At 35.9% G+C, this 17,867-nt stretch overlaps 1 protein-coding gene across 3 annotated transcripts in view; it reads right to left on the reverse strand.

Annotated features, from left to right (window-relative positions):
• The window catches only part of LOC105466664 (SHOC2 leucine rich repeat scaffold protein), a 142,680-nt gene that overhangs the window by 15,118 nt on the left and 109,695 nt on the right, over positions 1-17,867 (reverse strand). For all 3 annotated transcript variants that reach the window (XM_071069153.1, XM_071069151.1, XM_071069152.1), the window contains one exon: positions 775-880. The gene's annotated coding sequence lies outside the window, so the exon portion shown is untranslated. Of the gene's footprint in view, positions 1-774; positions 881-17,867 lie in introns of those variants that run through there.

Below are 17,867 nucleotides of genomic sequence, written 5' to 3' on the forward strand. Positions count from 1 at the left end.
TATATGATTTCATTTGTATGAAATGTCTAAAATATGCAAATCCATAAAGATAAACTAGAAAATTACTTGCTTGGGGCTGGGAGGAGAGAATAGAGTTACTGCTATGGGTACAGAGCTTCTTTTAAAGGTGGTGAAAAATGATCTGGAATTAAATAGAGGTAATGGCTGTGCAACCTTGTGAATAAAGTAAAAACCACTGACCTGTATGCTTTTAAACAGTTAACTTAATGGTACGTGAATTATCTCTCAATAAAAATAAAAAATATAGACCATATTCTGGCTTATAAGCAAACCTTGCCAAATTTAAAATAATTGAAATTATACATAGTATATTATCTGACCATAACATAGCCAAACTAAAAATCAATAACAGAAACTTGTATGGAAAATCCCCCAAATATTTGGAACCAAAATATCACATTTCTGCAGAACACACATGTCAAAAAGGGAGTCTCAAAAGTAATTAGAAAATATTTTGAATGGAATGAAAAATCAAATATAACGTACCAAATTTTTGAATGCAACTAAAGCTGTGTTTGGAGGAAAATCAATAGCATTGTATGACTATCTTTAAAAAGAAGCAAGTTCTCAGACCAATGATATACATTTTTTAAAATAAGTAAATTACACCCAAAGCAAGCAGAAGGAAATAATAAAAAGTAGATATTAATAAAAACAAAACCTATAGACAAAGATCAATGAAACCAAAAGCCAGTTATTGGATGATATCAACAAATTGATCAATGTGTAGCCAAATTGATCAATGATACTTACACAGAACTGCTGCCTATAGGCTGCAAAGAACTCAGGCCAGTTCATTTACCCTGAATGGTTTGCTTTTTAACTTCTCAGGGTTGCTCTTTAACTTCTCAGCCTGTTCCTGTTGAAAGCCAAAATTTTAACTCAGGCCAAATAAAGCATGAGAATACAGTAATCATAGTATAATATTTCTAAGCTAATGGAAATTCTTAAAACCTTTAGGTAAAAGAAACATCACCCTAACATTAAAAAGGAGGTAGAGGTAAGGGTTGCCTGGCTGTGCCTTAGAGAGATGTCTATCAAGAATTAAAAGACTTGTATTTTTCCAAATTTAAAATATTTTGGTTTCTAGTCCAAAATATTTTATTTCAATGAAAAATACTTATTTTTTATGTAGCTACACTAGTTCTTTATGGAGATGTCAGGCAATCATGGAATAATTTTTTTAACTTTTTATTTAAAATAATTTCATACTTACCAAAAAAACTCCCAGAATAATAAAAGTCTCATATATCCTTTATCCAGATTTACCCATTGTTAAAATTTTACTCCATTTCCTTTATAATTTACTCTCTCCCTACTCCTTTTCTCTCTCCACATGCATGTGCACACACACACATACACATACACACACGAGTATTGCTTTTCAGAACTATTTGAGCGTAAGTTACAAATATCATAGCACTTTACCACTAAATACTTTGGTGTGTATTTCCTAATAATATACCTGTTATCTTACATAACTATAGAACAGACACCTGTACATTGTTTTCACCAATCTATCATTTGTATTTCAATTTTGCCAACTGACCCAATAATAATTTCTTCTCCACTACAAAAGCCATTTTAGGATTACGTATCACATTTTATTGTCATGTCTTTGTAGTTGGCTTTAATGGATCATTTTCAGACTTTGTCTTTTATAATAATAACATTTTTGAAGAACAGTGGGTTTTTTTAAATATGATTCCTCATTCTGGGTCTATCTGATATTTCCTCCTGATTAAATTCCAGTTATACATTCCCATCAGGAATATGAATGTGATATTGTATCCTTCTTAGCATATCACATCCAGAGCAAATAATGTTCATCTGCCTCCCTTGGTAGGTTAATTTTGATCACATAGTCAAGGTGTTTCTTGGATTTCTCTTTTTTGTAGTGACCATTTTTTCCTTACAACTAGTAAGCAATCTGTGGCAACTTATTTTACAGTTATACAAATATCTTGCTGTTGATCAAAGTATCTTCCTGGGTCTATCATCTGTTGACGATTTTTGTTTTTACAATGATGGTTGAAAAATTATTTTCTAACCTCAGCACTCTATCCTCTGACTCTCTCAGAGTCAATTTTTGGCATTCCACAAGGACCCTAATTTCTTCCCTAAGTATTTATGAATCTATCACTGATATGTATTCATGGCTTTCTATTTTTTCAATGATTTATAACTAATTATTGTTCTTAATTATTTTGGTGTCCAAATAATCCGTGATTTGACCTCTGAGAGCCCCTTCAAGCGGTTCCTGTGTGCTTGTGACATGCCTTTGTCAATTTTCTGAGTACTTTCTTGCTTTGGCTTAAGAAGAAGTTTCAGGGATTCTTCATCCCTAGATTCAGCTGTTTCTCTAAAGAGCCCTGCTCCCTGTTAATGAAGTAATAGAAACCAACATCCAGACACTACGAGTGCTCATTGCTGCTTAGGTGTCTGTTTCTGGGTCCTTTCAGCAGATAGAGCTAGGAAATATATGAATGTATATACACATAGACATAGATGTATATATACAAACACACACCTATACATATACATGTACACACATAATATATTTTAGAAATCATGAGTTCACATTGTTACCCCAATGCCTGTCCATTCTCACAGGGCTCTTTCTTGCCTTTCCCCATTCCAAATTTATATGAACCTTCTTTCACAATAAGGACCCTGACTCCTAACAACCTTAATATAGATCCTCATTTGCTCAATCTTATAATACATATAAAATGTTAATAATTTAAGAGTTGCTTCACTCATCTCACTACCCAAAAACGAATCTTCTATAAAGAGTTCAGAGATCTTAAGTATACTAAATGAAAGAAGCAAGACACAAGAGTCACATACTGTATGATTCTATTTATAGGAAATAGCTAGAATTGCTAAATCCATAGAGCAGATTCATGCTTGCCAGGCACGGGGGTAAGAGGGAGATAAGGAGTGATTACTTTATGGGTATAGGGTTTTCTTTTGGAGTGATGAAAATGCTTTGGAACTGGATATAGGTGGTGGTTGCACAACACGATGAATGTACTAAATGCTACTGAATTTTACGCTTTAACAGCTAATTTTATGTTATGTGAATTTCATTTAAAATATGTTTTAAAAATTTGTATGCCATTCTCCTCTATCCTGCAACCCCCAACACAGAGGAAATACAACCAAGTAGGATTGAGTTTGTATGTTTGCTTCCAGGTTTTGTTTGTTTCCCTCTCCCCTTCCTATCTTTATTTAGTTTTTTTGTTTGGTTTTTGTTTTCCAGAGTTATTACTGTATAACTGACAAACAGAAATTGTACATATTTAAGATGTATAATGTGATGTTTTATACATCGTGAAATACTATCACAATCAAGCCAATTAACATGTCCACTACTTCACATCACTTTTTTTTTTTTTTTTTTTTTTTTGAGACGGAGTCTCACTCTGTTGACCAGGCTGGGGTGCAGTGGCCGGATCTCAGCTCACTGCAAGCTCCGCCTCCCGGGTTTACGCCATTCTCCTGCCTCAGCCTCCCGAGTAGCTGGGACTACAGGCGCCCGCCACCTTGCCCGGCTAGTTTTTTGTATTTTTTTTAGTAGAGACGGGATTTCACCGCGTTAGCCAGGTCACATCACTTTTTTTTAAATGGTGAGAACACCTAAGATTTGCTAAGAAAATTCAGTTATACAATAGAGTATTATTAACTGTAGTCACCATGCTGTACACTAGATAATCATCTTATAATTGAAAGTTTGTATCCTTTGAACAACATTTCCCCCTCCCCCCAGCTCCAGCTCCCAGCCCCTGGCAACCACCACTCTAGTTTCTGCTTCTGTGAGTTCAACTTTTTTAGATTCTCCAGATACGTGAGATCAAACAGTATTTGTCTTTCTGTGTCTAGCTTATTTCACTTAGCACAGTGTCCTCCAGACTTATTTATGTTGTCACACATGGCAGAATTTCCTTTTCTAAAGGCTCAATATGTTAGATAGAGACAAGGACAGATAGATCACATTTTCTTTATCCATTCATTCTCCAGTAAACACTGAGGTTGTTTCCTGGCTATTGTGAATAATACTGCAATGAACATGACAGTGCAAATGGTCTCTTTCAAGACACTGATTCCATTTCTTTTGGATAAATACCCAGAAGTGGAATTGCTGGATCATATGGTAGTTCTATTTTTAATTTTCTGAGGTACCTGCATACTGTTTTCCATAATAGCTATACTAATTTACATTCCCACCAACAATACACAAGGGTTGCCTTTTCTTTAGACCCCTGTCAACACTTTTTTTCGTCTCTTATCTTTTTGATAATTGCCATCCTAACAGGCATGAGGTGGTATATCATTGTGGTTTTGATTTGCATTTCTCTGATATTCAGTAATGTTGAATATCTTTTCATAGATCTGTTTGTCATTTGTATGTCTTCTTTGGAAAAAATGTCTATTCAGGTCCTTTGCCCATTTTAAAATCAGGATAATTTGGGTTTTTGTTGTTATTATTGAGCTGTGTGAGTTGCTTATATATTTTGGATATTAACCCCTTATCAGGTTTATGGTTTGAAAATATTTTCTCCCATTCCGTAGGTTGTCTCTTCACTCTGTTAATCATTTCCTTTTCCCTGCAGAAGCTTTTTGTTTGGTGTAGTTTCACTAGTTTGTTTTTGCTTTGATTGCGGGTGCTACTGGTGTCATATCCAAAATAATCATTGCCTAGATAAATGTCAAGGAGCTTTTCCCCTAGGTTTTCTTCAGGGAGTTTATGGCTTTAGGTCTTATATTTAAGTCTATAAGACGTTTTCAGTTAATATTTGTGTATGGTGTAAGATAAGAGTCCAATTTTATAATTTTCATGTGGATATCAAGTTTTCCCAACACCATTTATTGAAGAGGCTATCCTTTCCCCCATTGTGTATTTTTGGCACCTTTTTCAAAGATTACATGACCATATATGTTTGGGTTCATTTCTGGGTTCTCTAGTATGTTCCATTGGTCTATGTGTCTGATTTTATATGGCAATGCCATACTGTTTTGATTACTCTAGCTTTGTAACATAGCTTAAAATAAGAAAGTGTATGCTTCCAGCTTTGGTCTTCCCACTCAAGATTGCTTTGGGTCTTTGGGGTCCTCTGTGGCCAACACAAATTTTAGTATTTTTTTCTATTTCTGTGAAAAATGCCACTGGAATTTTTATAGGGATTGCATTGAATTCATAGATAACTTTGGTAGTATGGACATTTTAATAATATAAATTCTTCCAATCCATAAACATTGGTTATCTTTCTATTTATTTGTGTCTTACTCAATTTATTTCATTTATATCTTGTAGTTTTTAATTTACAGATCTTTCATCTCCTTGAATAAATTTATTCCTAAGTATTTTATCCTTTTTGATGTTATTGTAAATGGGATTTTTTTTCTTTTTCAGGGAGTTTTTTGTTAATGTATAGAAGTGCAAATAAATTTTTAATGTTTATTTTGTATCCTGCAACTTTACTGAATTTGTTTATTCTAACAGTTTTTTTGGTAGAGTCTTTAGGGCTTTCTATATATAAGATCATGTCATCTGCAATTTAACAATTTAACATCTTCCTGATTTGTATGCCTTTTGTTTCTTTTTCTTGCCTAATTGCTCTACCTAGGGTTTCCAGCAGTGGGCACTCTCATCTTTTTACTCATCTTAGAAGAAAAGCGTTCAACTTTTCACTGTTGATTATGTTAGCTGTGAGCTTGTCACATATGGCCCTTATTATGTTGAGATATATTTTTTATAGACCTAATATGTTGGGAGTTTCTTATCACAAAAAAATGCTGAATTTAGTCAAATGCTTTTTCTGCATCTATTGAGATGATCACATGGTTTTTATCCTTAATTCTGTTAATATGATGTACTATGTTTATAAATTTGCCTATGTTGAACGATTCTTGCATTCCAAGAATAAATTCCACTTGATCATGATTTATGAACCAGTTAATGTGCTGTTGAATTTGGCTTGCTAGTATTTTATTGGGGATTTTTGAATCTATGTTCATCAGGGATACTGCCTATAATTTTCGTTCTTATTATATCTTAATCTGGCTTTGGTATGAGGGTAACAATAGACTCATAAAATGAGCTGGGAAGTGTTCTCTCCACTTCAATTTTTTGAAAAGTTTGAGAAGGATTGTCATTAAGTCTTCCTTTTATATTTTTATTTTTTGAGATGGAGTCTCACTCTGTTGCCCAGGCTGGAGTACAATGGCCCAATCATGGCTAACTGCAACCTCTGCCTCGCGAGTTCAAGCAATTCTCCTGCCTCGGCCTCCTGAATAGCTGGGATTACAGGTGTGCACCACCATGCCTGGCTAATTTTTGTATTTTTAGTAGAGATGGGGTTTCACCATGTTGACCAGGATGGTCTTGAACTCCTGACCTCGTGATCCACCTACGTCAGCCTCCCAAAATGCTGGGATTACAGGTCTAAGCCACTGCGCCCAGCCCATTAACTCTTCTTTAACCCTTTTCCTGTTTAGAAATAAAAGTGCAGCTTGCTGCCGGCACTCATTTAATTTTACATAAGCACACTCTTCCAGGCCGAAGCAAATCAGACTGATTTTCCATTGTGAAAATAAAATATGAAAACTGTTTTTGGAGTTATTTCTAAACAGAACTAACATCGGAATCATCTCAATCATCAGAATCATCTATTTTGGAAAAATCTGATTCATCAAATGAATCTTCAGTCAACAACTGTTCAAGAACGATGTTAACATCGTGTGTAGGAATGCTATGCTTTCAAGGATTTGAAATTTTTAGCAATCGAGAATTACTATATTTTGTAAATGGAGATACCCCTACTAAAAACAGAATGCTATAAATAGAATGACGTATTTTGTTTCCAAAGTTGATATACTAGAGCAATGCAAAAATAATAAAAGCAATATATTTTGTAGCAAAGTTATCTCGGGGTAAATGCTGTGGCTACAAGTGCCGCTGGTGAATACTCTCAGGGCAAACGGGAAAGGGGTTAAATTTTTGATATAATTCACCTGTGAAGTTTTCTGTTCCTGGGCTTTTCTTTGTTGGGAGATTTTTGATTACTACTTCTCTCCTTACTTGTTATTGATCTGTTCAGATGTTCTATTTCTTCATGATTCGGTCTTGGTAGGCTGTATGTTTCTAGGAATTTATCTATTTCTTTGATGATCCAATTTTTTGGTGTGTGACTGTTCATTGTAGTCTCTTATGATCCTTTGTATTTCTGTAGTATCAGTTGTAATGTCTCCTCTTTCATTTATAATTTTATTGATTTGAGTTTTTTTTTCCTTTGGTTAATCTAGCTAAAGGTTTATTTATCCTTTAAAAAAAAACAAAAAAACAAAACAAAACAAAAAAACAACAACAACAAAAAACCAAGCTCTTGGTTTATCTATTTTGTTTAGCCTTTCAAAGAAACTTTTAGTTTCATTTATCTTTTCAGTTGTTTTACTATCTAAAATGTCATTTATTTCTTCTCCAATCTTTATTATTTACTTCCTTCTGCTAACCTTGGACTTAGTTTTTCTTTTTCTAACTCCTTGATGTATCAGTTTTTTTTTTTATTTAAGATATATTCCTTAGGCATTTATCACAATAAACTTTAAATTTTAAATTTTATTTATTTATTTATTTTTGAGACAGAGTCTTGCTCTGTCGCCCAGGCTGGAGTGCAGTGGCATGATATCGGCTCACTGCTACCTCTGCCTCCTACGTTAAAGCAATTCTTGGGCCTTAGCCTCCCAAGAAGCTGAGATTATAGGCGCATGCCACCATGCCTAGCTAATTTTTGTGTTTTTAGTAGAGACAGGGTTTCCCCATGTTGGTCAGGCTGGTCTTGAACTCCTGGCTTTAAGCAATTGGCCTCCCAAAGTGCTGGGATTATAGGTGTGAGCCACTGCACCTGCCCTTAAACTTTGATTCTATAATTACTTTTGCTGCCTTGCGTAAGTTTTGACATATTGTATTTTCATTTTTGTTTTACACAGGATACTTTTTAACTTTCCTTTGATTTCCTTGTTGACCTATTTTTTTCAGGAGTGTGCTGTTTAATATCCACATACTTGTGGATATTAAATACTTAATACTTAATTTTTAATATCTACATACTTGTGGATATTAAATACTTAATACTTGATTTTTAATATCCACATACTTGATATTAAAAATTTTCCAATTTTTCTCATTATTTACTTCTAGTTTCTTACCATTGTGATTGGTAAAGATACTTGATATGATTTTAATCTTCTTGAATTTCTTAAGACTTGTTTTGTGGCCTAAAATGATATATCCTGGAGAATGTTCCCTGTGTGCTTCAGAAGAATATATATTCTGCTGCTGTTGGATGGAATGTTCTATATATATCTGTTAGTTCCATGTGATCTATAGTAGTGTTCAAGTCAGCTATTTCTTCCTGATTTTCTGTCTAGAAAATCTATCCTTTGTTGAAAGTGAAGTATTGAAGTTTGCTACTATTATTGCATTGCTGTCTTTTATATTTCTTTATATATTTAGGTGCTCTGATGTTGAGTGCATATAGAGTTACTATTGTTATATCCTCTTGATAAATTGACCCTGTATCATTAGTGACCTTCATTGTCTCTTGTGATGGATTTTGAATTAAAGTCTATTTTGTCTGATATAAGTATAGCCACCCCTGTTCTCTTTTAGTTACTATTTGCATGGAATGTTTCCATTTTTCACTTTCAGCTTGTATGTGTCCTTAAAGCTAAAGTGATAAAGTGAGTCTTTTGTAGGCAGCATATTGGTGAGTCTTGTTTTTCTTTTAATTCAGTCACTCTGTTTGTTTTAATTTTGAGAATTTACTTCATTTATATTTAAGGTAATTATTGATAGGTAAAGACTTACTATTAGCATTTTCTTGTTTTCTTTTTCATAGCTCTTTTCTGTCTCTCTTGCTTTGTGATTTGTTAATTTTTGGAATTATATGCTTTGATTCCTTTCTCTTTTTTGTGTATGTACTATGAGGGGTTTTTGGTGGTTATCATGCTTATATAAAATATATTTATAACAGTCTATTTCAAGTAAATAACAACTTAACTTCAATTGCCCACAAAAACTCTATACTTTTACTTCTCCCCTTACCCAATATGTTATACTATTTATTTTATACTTTACACCTTTTTATATTGTGAATGTATTCATTAACTCATTATTATAGCTATAGTTATGTTTAATTACTTTTGTCTTTAAATATTTATACCAAAGTTAAAAGTGACTTCTACACCATTACAGTATTTGAGTACCGTTGACCCTTGAACCACATGAGTTTGAATTGTGAGGGTCCACTTATATGCAGATTTTCTTTTACCTCTGCCACCCTTGAAACAGTGAGACCAACCACTCCTTTTTCTGTTCTCCTCAACCTACTCAACATAAAGACAATGAAACTGAAGACATTTATGATGATTCACTTCTACTCAATGAATAGCAAATATATTTTTCTTCCTTAAGATTTTCATATTTTTTCTCTAGCTTACTTTAAGAATAGAGTATATAATACATACAACATACAAAATGTGTTAATTGACTATGTTATCAGTAAGGCTTCTAGTCAACAGTAGGCTATAGTAGTTAAGTTTCTAGAGAGAGAGTCAAGATTATACATGAATTTTCAACTGTGTGGGGGGTCAGCACCCCAACCCTTTTATTGTTCGAGTCAACTATATACTGAATTTGGCTATATATTTATCTTTACCAGTGATTTCTATACTTTCAAGAATGTTTATGTCGTTACTTGGCATCCTTTTATTTCAACTTGAAGAACTCCCTTTAGCATTTCTTGTAAAGTCTAATGGTGATTAATTCTCTCAGCTTTTGTTTGGGAATGTCTTTATCTTTCCTTCATTTGTAAAGGACATATTTTCTGGGTATAATATTTTAGGTTCACAGTTTTCTTTCCCCTTAGCATGTTTTTTTTTTTTTTTTTTTTTTTTTGAGATCGAGTCTCACTGTGTCACCCAGGCTGGAGTGCAGTGGTATGATCTCGGCTCACTGCAAGCTCCACCTCCTGGGTTCACACCATTCTCCTGCCTCAGCCTCCCGTGTAGCTGGGACTACAGGCGCCCACCACCATGCCCGGCTAATTTTTTGCATTTTTAGTAGAGACAGGGTTTCACCGTGTTAACCAGGATGGTCTCAATCTCCTGACCTCGTGATCCGCCCACCTCAGCCTCCCAAAGTGCTGGGGTTACAGGCGTGAGCCACTGCGCCCAGCTCCTCTCAGTATTTTAAATGTTTTATTCCACTTCCTCCTGGTCTGCAAGTGTTTACTGAGAAATCTGCTGATAGCATTATGGAAATTGGTTTGTACATGAGTCATTTTTCTCGCTGTTGCAAAATATTCTTCATCTTTGACTTTTAGTAATTTGATAATAATGTGTTTTGCTGTCGATTTTTTTTTTTAGTTCATCTTATTTGGTGTCCTTTGATTTCTTGGATCTGGATGTACATTTCTTTCACCAGATGTGGGAAATAATTCAGGAAATTAAGTAAGTTTTCTACCTTCTTTCTCTCTCTCTCTCTTATCCTTCTTAAACTCCCATAATGCATACATTTGTTCATGTGATTGTATCCCATAGATCCCATATGGTTTCTTCACATGCTTTCTCTTTCATTTTTGTTCCTCTAACTGGCTAATTTCAAATGATCTGCCTTTGAGTTCACTAATTCTTTCTTCTGCACGATCAGGTCTGTTGTTAAAACTCTCTATTGGATTTTTTTTTTAAGTTCTGTCAAAGTATTTTTCAGCTCTAGGTTTTCTATTTGGTTCTTTTCAATATGTTCTATTTCTTTATTAAACATCTTTGTTCAATCACTGTCTTCCTGATTTTATTCTTTGTCTACCTCTGTTCTCTTGCATCTCATGTAGCTTAAGATAATTACTTTGAATTCTTTGTCAGGCAATTTGTAGATCTCCATTTCCTTGAGATCAGTTACTAGAACGTTATTGATTCCCTTTGGAAGTGTCATGTTGGCCTGATTGTTCATAATCCATGTAGCCTTCCACTGGTGCCTGCGCATTTGAAGGAGCAAGCACCTCTTCTGGCATTTACAGTCTGGTCTCAGTAGGTAAAGATCTCCTGTTGGGTCCCTGGGCTGATAGGATTGCTTCTGGGATCACAGTTGAGAAAGTTTGAACCTGGGTCATGTGGCTGCTGCTCGGTTCACAGTTAGGTCTGCAGTTGGCAAACCTATTTCCAGAGGTGTGGATCCTTCTTGGTCCCTGAGTGAATGGGACTGCCATCGGTACTTTGGTCAGTAAGGCTGGCTCCGCAACAAGAGTTCACTTCAGGGTGTGTAGTTGTGTCTACTCTTGCCAGGTGCATAGGTGAGTGTGACTGTATACTGAATTTGACTATATGTTTATCTTTGCCAGTGATTTCTTTCAAGTTACTTGGTGAATGGGACTGCCACCGGTACTTTGGTCAGTAAGGCTGGCTCTGCAACAAGAGTTCACTTCAGGGTGTGTAGTTGTGTCTACTCTTGCCAGGTGCATAGGTGAGTGTGACTATATACTGAATTTGACTACATGTTTATCTTTGCCAGTGATTTCTATATTTCAAGTTACTTGGACAGTTTTAAATTTCACATTGGTCCCTGGGAGGGCTACCATCAGGTGTCTGGGTGGGTTCCTGGGTGGGCAGGACTGGCCCCAGACTGTGGCTGAAAGGGGCTGGAACTGAGTTTGGCTGAGTCACTCTTCAGGTGCCACAGCCAAAACTGAGGTCTGCAGGTCTGCCTCCAAGTGTACAGACAGGTGTGGGTCCATGAGTGGGCAGAACTGCTCCAAGACCATCATTGAGAGGGGTTGGAATTGGGTTATAGGGCCACTTCAGAATCAGCAATTGGACCATGATCACAAGGCCTGTAAACCAACACATTGGTAGGGATAGCTCCTCCCAGATTCCTCAGTGGCCAGTCCTATTGGTAAGACCAAGGCCAAATGGGGCTGTAAATAAGTCCACAGAAGGACAGAGTTGTTTGTTTGTCCTGTGGGAAGGACCACCCTTGCATCATATTGCATCACCACCACTTGTACATAGCCAATTTACTTGTCTTCCTTCTATAAAGATAAGCAAATGTGTGTTTATTTCCTTTTACTACACAACAGGTAATATTGTATATATGTTTATATTTTGCTTTTTTTTTCTGAACAATCTGTCTCCTAAACATCACTCCGTAACAGTTATAAAGACTTCCCTTCATATATTTTGTATAGGTGCATAGTATTCCATTTTGTGGATACATCATATTCAACTAATATCCAAATCTGCTTGAACTATTATTTTTCAATATTTTGCCATTATAAATAATGCTTCAATGACTAGCTTTATGCATATGTGCTTTCATATTGTTAGAGATGTATCTTCAGGGTAAATTACTACAAATGGGGCTGCTGGAGTGAAAAGAAAATGTATACCTAGTTATATTAGATATTGCTAAATTTCCTTTTCAGTTGTTGTACAATATTGCTTTCCCACCAGTAGGGCTGGCACTGCAACAAAGGTTCACCTCAGGGCCTGTTCTCTACAAAGCCTTGCAAATGGAGCATATGGTCAAACTTTTACATGTTGTCAAGCTGGTGGGTGAGAAATGCATTAATTTACATTTATGTTATGAGTAGAGCTGAATATCTTTTTTACATATTTTACATCTATTTATGTATTTAGCTTATTTTTCTATTATTCAATTAGCTACTTTGGTCATAGTTTAGAAGGTTTTCCCTATACCCATATTAAAAAGTAAATCACCAATGTTATCTTCTAGTTACTTGCGCTTTTTAAATTTTACATTTAGGTCTCTGATTCATTTGGGGTTCATTCTTGTGTGTGGTGGGAAGAATGGATCTAATTTTTTCAAAGAGCTATCCAGTTGTCCTTATACCATTTAGAATATTTTTCCCAAGTGATTTATCACCTTTATTACATAGATTTCCACCTGTAATTGAGCCTATTTCTGAATTTTCTACTCTAATCCATTGGTCTGCCTATACATGTACCAGTATCCCATTTTTAATTTTAGTATATTTTATTGTCTGATAGGGAAATGCTCACAGCTTTGTTTTCAGTGTTTTCCTAGGTATTCTTGCATATTAGTCTTCTTACAAAAACTTTATCAACTTGTTTAGCCCCATGAAAACTCATTGGCATTTTTTGTTTTGCACTAAATTTGTAACTTAGGGAGAATATCTGGATGATGCTGAGATGTGTAAGCAAGAACAAGAATTATCTTTCAAATTGTTCAAGTCTACTTGTCTTTCAGGTGCATTTTATACTGTGTGCATGTACATATGATATATATATAGTATGTGTACATATATATCTATATATGTGTATGTAGTTTCTGAACATTTCTTGTTAGGTAATGTTTTTCTTGCTAACATAATTGGAATTTTCTCATCCACTGCATCAACTAACTGGTTATTACTTGTGTATACACGCATTCTCAATAGTGGCATTATTGCTCCTCAAAGACAAAAATTGGTTTGGTGGAATAAAAATCTAGTTTGTGGGTCTCTAAAAGATCACAGTACATAAGCAGAATACACTATATCTCTGTTCAGGTTTGGTCTCGATTTTGTTATTTTATGTTGTATTCATTGTGTTTCTCTACTTGCTGTGTCCTGTCTTGCTTTTTAAAAATTTATTTAGGTATTAGAATGGTTTGCCTTTCTATTTGGAAGGTTATCTTTGCATTAATAGTTTTAAAATAATGCCCTAGTCCCCTTCTCATTAACCTTTTACTATATGGTATGTTGCTCTTATGTATCTTTCAAGTTTCACCTATACAGTGATTTATGATCTTATTTAAGCTTTCTCTCTGCCTTCTCCCTTTTAACAGCTTTATTGAGATATAATTGATATACCACACAATTCATCTACCTAAAGTAGATGCTGTTTTATTAGATACTATTTTATTATATTCAGAGTTATGCAGTCATCACCACAATCAATTTTAAAATATTTTATTACCCCTGTAGCCATTAGTAGTCACTCTTCATTTTCCTCCAAGATTTCTAGCCTTAGGCAACCACTAATCTATGTTATGTCTATGTTTGCCTATACTGGACATTTCATATAAATGAAATTATACAATATTTGGCCTTTTGTGACTGGCTTCTTTTACTTAGCTTTTTCAGATAATGTTTTCAAGGTTTATCCATGTTGTAGCATTATCAGTATTTCCTCAGTTTTCATTGCCAAATAACATTCCAATCTGTGGATATACCACATTTATCTATCCATTAATCAACTGATGGATTCTTGGGTTTTTGCCTTTTTTGCTATTATGAATAATGTTGTATGAATATTCTTGTACAAGATTTTGTGTAGATGAATGTGTTCACCTATATTGGGTATATATCTAGGGGTGAAATTGCTGGGTCATGTGGTAACTCTGTTTAACATTTTGAGTAACTGCTAGACTGTTTTCTAAAGTGGCTGTACCCTTTAACATACCCACCACCAATTTATGAAGGTTCCAGTTTCTCCACATCCTCATCAATATGTATTCTTATCTGTCTTACTAATTATAGGCATCTGAGTGGGTGTGAAATGACATCTTCTTGTGGTGTTGATTTATATACCTCTCCTTTTTAGACTGCATTCTCTCTACTTTGTCAGAGTATTTAGTGTTCATCTGCCCTTCATTCCACCCTGGTTTTAATGTTATTTCCACAAATATACAAAATGCTCACAGTTGGTGTTTGTTTTCGCAGTCATCTTTTTGCTCAGTAATACTCAGTATCTAGTAGATTCTTCAGGAACGGTACATGTTAACAGCATTGCCTTAGATCTGGCACATTCAAAACTGCTTATAGCCTTAATACTTGAAGGTTAACTTTGATGGATATAATCTTCACACTAAACTTCAAAATAATGTTCCACGGTTGTGCTTGTGCTTTCCTATTTTTGAAAGTATAATGTCTCTCAATCTCTTGCCTTTTAAATTTTTTTTCCTGAAGGACTTAAGGATTTTTTTAAAAGAATCTTTAATAGTTTTACTATAGTGTGTCTCTAAGTCAACTGTTCTAGTCAATTTTCTTGGGGAATCAATAGACTCCTTCTGAGTGTGTACATTCAGGTCTTCTTTTATTTCTGGAAAGTTATTTTCACTGTAGCCAAATATGGTGAAATACTAAGTCCTAACCTATATTCAGTATTTTGGCATTTAATGTTGAATTTTCTCTTTTTGGGGTGAATTTGTTTAAGCAAAAACGGTGGAAGCAACACAAAGTTTACCACACCAACTTGGGCAAATGCTGATGGCTTTTCCATCAACACCTCAATATCCTCCTAGGTTGGTGACAAGACTTCACTACATTATTTTCCACAATTTTATCTCAAATGACCAAAATATTTATTTCCTGTTCTTCCCAACATTAGAATGTAACGAGTCAGAAGAATGTCACTTGTAGGGAGAAGTGAAAGTTTTAAAATAGAAAAATCAGAGATGCACAAACACCATTTTAAGATTACATTTTTTGTGAAAGCAATGAACAAGCTTTTAACAAACATTAACCAAACAAAAGAAAAAAAACTTAAAAGTCACATGATTTTTGACAATATTAATTGCAAAATAAAATGATTTTAGAAAAAATGTGCTAAAGAGGAGTTAACCATGCTCACTACCATGGTAGGATCCAAGATACAGTATCTGGGGGAGGTCAGTGTGTTATCAAGAGTAATTCTGAGAGTTGCACAATAACTGCATGCTAGGACTTTTATAAGTCATATTTAGAGATAAGGATAAAACCGCAAAAAAAAAAAAAAATGATTTTAAAAGGATATTTTGAGGCTATTGATACTTGGGGCATTAGGGTACTGCCATAATAATTTCATAAAGAGGGCACAGGAGTTGATTTCTCTCAAAAAGAGATAGCCACCAGAGAATTTCTGAGAATGACGGTTTCTCAAAATTTGAGAGGCTCATTATAAATCCAATAGAATAACTAAAATGAAAACGTCAAACAATAGTAAATGTCAGGCAAGATTTGGAGCTATGGAACCCTATATATCAACTGGTAGAAGTGTAAATTAATGCAACCACTTTGGAAAATTGTTCAATAGTGAGATCATTTGGCTGTGTCCTCACCCAAATCTCAACTTAAACTGTAGTTCCCAGGATTCCCTTGTGTTGTGGGAGGGACCTAGGGGAGGTAATTGAATCACAGGGGCCAGTCTTTCCCGTGCTATTCTCGTGATGGTAAGTCTCACAAGATCTGATACATTTATCAGGGGTTTCCACTTCTGCTTCTTCCTCATTTTCTCTTGCTGCCACCATGTAAGAAGTGCCTTTCACCTCCTGCCATGATTCTGAGGCCTCCCCAGTCATGTGGAACCATAAGTCCAATTAAACCTCTTTTTTGTCCAAGTCTCGAGTATGTCTTTATCAGCAGCATGAAAAGGGATAATACAGTAAATTAGTACCAGTAGAGTGGGCATTGCTGAAACGATAACAGAAAATGTGGAAGCAACTTTGGAACTGGGTAACAGGCAGAGGTTGGAACAGTTTGGAGGGCTCAGAAGAAGACAGGAAAATGTGGCAAAGTTTGGAACTCCCTAGAAACTTGTTGAATGGCTTTGCCCAAATTGCTGACAGTGATACGGACAATAAAATCCAGGCTGAGGTAGTCTCAGGTGTAGATGAGGAATTTGTTGGGAACTGGAACAAAGGTGACTTTTGTTGTGTTTTAGCAAAGAGACTGGGGGCATTTTGCCCTGCCCTAGAAATTTATGGAACTTTGAACTTGAGATAATTCAGGATATCTGGTAGAAGAAATTTCTAAGCAACAAAGCGTTCAGGATGTAACTTGGGTGCTGTTAAAGGCATCCAGTTTTATAAGGGAAGCAGAGCATAAAAGTTTGGAAAATTTGCCACCTATGTGATAGAAAAGAAAAACTCATTTTCTGGGGAGAAATTCAAGCTGGTTTAAGGAATTTGCATAAGTAACAAGGAGCCTAATGTTAATCCCCAAGACCACAGGGAAAATGTCTCCAGGCCATGTCAGAGACCTTCATGGCAGCCCTTCCCATCACAGGCCCAGAGGCCCAGGAGGAAAAAGTGGTTTTGTGGGCCAAGCCCAAGGTCCCTGTATTGTGCAGCCTAAGGACTTGGTGCCCTATGTTCCAGCTGCCGCAGCCTTGCCTGAAAGCAGCCAATGTACAGCTCAGGCTGTGGCTTCAGAGAGTGGAAGCCCCAAGTCTTGGCAGCTTCCACGTGGTATTTGAGCCTGCAGGTGCACAGAAGTCAAGAATTGAGGTTTGGGAACCTCCACCTAGATTTCAGATGTATGGAAATGCCTGGATGCCCAGGCAAGTTTGCTGCAGGGGCAGGGCACTCACAGAGAACCTCTGCTAGGGCAATGTGGAAGGGAAATGTGGGGTTAGAGCCCCCATACAGAGTCTCTAATGGGGCACTGCCTAGTGGAGCTGGGAGAAGAGGGCCATCATCCTCCAGACCCCAGAATGGTAGATCCACTGACAGCTTGCACAGCACACCTGGAAAAGCCACAGACACTCAACACCAGCCCCTGAAAGCAGCCAGGAGGGAGGCTATACCCTGCAAAGCCCCACAGGGGCAAAGCTGCCCAAGACCATGGGAACCCAGCTCTTGCATCAGCATGACCTGGAGTCAAAGGAGATCATTCCTGAGCTTTACAATTTGACTGCCCTGCTGGATTTCAGACTTACATGGACCCTGTAACCCCTTTGTTTCGGTCAATTTCTCCCACTTGGAATGGCTGTATTTACCCAATACCTGTGCCTCCATTGTATCTAGGAAGTAACTAGATTTTGATTTTACAGGCTCATAGGCAGAG

This window comes from Macaca nemestrina, chromosome 9 (genome assembly GCF_043159975.1).
Source record: "Macaca nemestrina isolate mMacNem1 chromosome 9, mMacNem.hap1, whole genome shotgun sequence".
NCBI lineage: Eukaryota > Metazoa > Chordata > Mammalia > Primates > Cercopithecidae > Macaca > Macaca nemestrina.